Here is a 2,771-nt window from a genome sequence, read left to right as displayed (position 1 = left end):
TTCCCCCCCCCCCCTGCAAATATTTTCAGAGTCATTTTCTGGCAGTATGACCTGCCTACTAGAAGGACCCTGCTAAAGTCACTGCCTGTGGGAGGTTACTAAACAGCACCCAACTGCAACAAAAGCTGGGGCATGGCCCCAGCTGTTTGACCTCCACCATGCACATTTGCCCATACAGTTCAGAGTTTGACTCTCTCTCCACTGGTTTGTGAGAGAGAACTAACGCCCCTTCATTGCTGTTAGGCTTTTCACACAGTTCTCTGCACTATAGCCCATTCCTATGGGGCTTCATAAGAGAAAAATACATGACCTCTTGGTGCTGCAATAAATCCTTCTCAGCAGATCTGACTTTAGCCTTTTCAAGCTCCTCTATCTGACCATGTCATCAAGCCTCTTCCTTATCAGTCTGCTTCATGCAACATCTCACCTCTTCCTAGCCTCACTTCTGCAACCAGCCACTTAAAGCCTTCCTTTCCTCTTTTGAGTTGTGCCAATGACCAGGAGGGGAAGCTGGCAAGTGAGTGTGCAGCCACCACAAAGCAGGAAGAAAGCAACAATGGGTATGAAATCCACCCATCCAGCTAAGTTACAAAACCATATTGTTAACCATTCTGGCTCTCTGACCCCATTTAAGTTCCCTTACAAAGAAAGAACAAACTAACTGTTTCCATCCCCAGCAGGGAGGGAAGAGAGAGATATCATTGTCGTTCTGACACTTGGGAAGTGCTCAGATACAATGGCAGTAAGTGTTAATACAAGATCCTAGACAGGCAGATTAGGACATTCTCCAAAAAATGTTTCACTGTGAGAGAGAGATATGCCAACCCATCAATGAGCTCTTGTCAGGGGCACTGAAATAGTTGGACAGGCTGAAGGAAGAAGCATGTAATTCGTATGTTAAAGATTCACTGCTAGCTTTGAGAGCTTCACTCCTTCCATTCATCCAGTCATCCAACTTAATGCTTATTTTGCTGATCCCAGCGAAACAGTGAATTGTGTGAACGTGAGGCACAGAAAGGAGAAAGGCTTCTAAAAGCTCAAGTACAATAAAAAGTATAGCAAAAGTTATCTTCACTGCAGCCATCTGTGCTGAAAAAACCCATTTAGGCCCCAGTTTTACAATGAAGTCAGGCACCAAAAAAGACTTGTGTGAGTGCAGAGCTTCTCAATGGTAGATCACTTCATAGGTGAAGGTCTATGAGAACATAACACGCAACCCCATCCCAAACTGATCTTTCAAAAATTTTCATGCAGGAGAGAATATCTGAGGTCTAAATTTTCCATCTAAATGTAACCTTCTGAATGGGAGCAAGATGGAGGATGGATGGAAGGAAAACAGCAGAATTTGCCCACTTCCTTCGTACTCTTATCTGAGGAGATCAGTTTTTCTTCAAATTTCATGCAATGTAGAAGGCTTGCACACTTGTGCTAGCTTGTGACACCCTAAAAATCAAAACTGCAAAGCCTCTTCTGACATGCCAGCCTGTGAGAGCACTGACATGTGAGAAAATGTTCAGTCTATAGATGCTCTTTCTGAGTTTCTACGCAGATCTCACTCACTATCTTTGAGAATTTAAACAGATAATGTCTGGCAGTTCAACTCAGGCATCCAGGCCTTTTTTCCTTTTCTTTCTTTTTTTTTTTTTGGTGGGGGTGACGATGATCTTTTTAAGGCTTTGTTTAATATTTTTATCAATTAGCAAACAGACTTGGAAGCTAAGTCAGAGCTAATGAACTTTCAAACATGAATCTTAGACAAAATCAGATGGGGAGTGTGGATGGAAAAGTGACAACAGAATTTTCTAGGGTTTTAGTTTTGTGCATTTTCAAGCGCTCTACACTCTCCTAAATGATATTGGATTCAACCACGAGAAATTCACAGGACCTAAACCCATATTTTTTATAGAATATGTATTCAGTTGCTCCTTTTGGCAATATCCTCCTGTTGAGAACACACTGCCTGTTCTATTTCAGTAAGTAGAATCGCCACTTTTTGGCTGCAGACCATCCTAGAAGCTTACAATGTTTTGCCTTCTTTCATACATATATTATTTTCTTACATACTGGGGGAGCAGAGTGGGGTCCTGCAATATCGTCTCCTTTTACAGCTATAAGATATCAGCTATATTTGTAGATTCTGTCCTTCACCTTCTCCTCTCTGTATTAGAGCTCATGGAAAATGGTCAAGTAACATATTTCAAGCCATGTATCAGTTTTGGCCTTTGTATAAACACGATGGCAGGCCAATTGTACACACTCATTGCTAAATTACGTTCCTGAAAAAAAAAAGAGTTATTCTATTGATCATCACCAGGTGACATCTGTTAAGTCCTGAGGAAGGTTCCTCTATGGAAAAATAAAAAATAAAAATATTTACTTAAAGCAAGTCTTAGCATTAGAAAGAGAGCATCAAAGCTGACTAATCTAAATAGCATCTATCAACTATCTTTACTCTTACTGCCTAACAAAAATAAAAGCCTCTGTGCTGTTCTAAAACCAAAGCTGTTACTTTGCCAATATTTTCCTTACTCTGCTAGCTGGCCCATGGTATTCCACAGTATTATTTAGTTTGAATCTGTTTTTTCACAGTGTTCCCAGGAACTGAGCAGGAGGGTTTATGCCAGTCTGTCCTTTCCTGGTCTGTCTTTGCAGGCAGGCTGGCCAAGCAATGCAGAAGAGATGGCACTGTACCTCCATGTTTGTGCCCACATGGCCAGGACAATTAAAGCTAGCTTTAGGGTCTACTTCAGTTCTCAGAGCTTTGCTGGCAT

At 41.5% G+C, this 2,771-nt stretch overlaps 1 protein-coding gene across 9 annotated transcripts in view; it reads right to left on the bottom strand.

Moving 5' to 3' along the window:
- LDB2 (LIM domain binding 2) overlaps positions 1–2,771 on the bottom strand; it is a 225,800-nt gene that overhangs the window by 201,939 nt on the left and 21,090 nt on the right. The gene's annotated exons all lie outside the window — the stretch shown is intronic.

The sequence above is a fragment of the Pygoscelis adeliae genome, unplaced genomic scaffold (genome assembly GCF_000699105.1).
Source record: "Pygoscelis adeliae isolate BGI_AS28 unplaced genomic scaffold, ASM69910v1 Scaffold24, whole genome shotgun sequence".
Taxonomy (NCBI): Eukaryota; Metazoa; Chordata; class Aves; order Sphenisciformes; family Spheniscidae; genus Pygoscelis; species Pygoscelis adeliae.
Note: the sequence above shows the minus strand (reverse complement) of the source record. Positions and strands in the feature narration are given on the sequence as shown.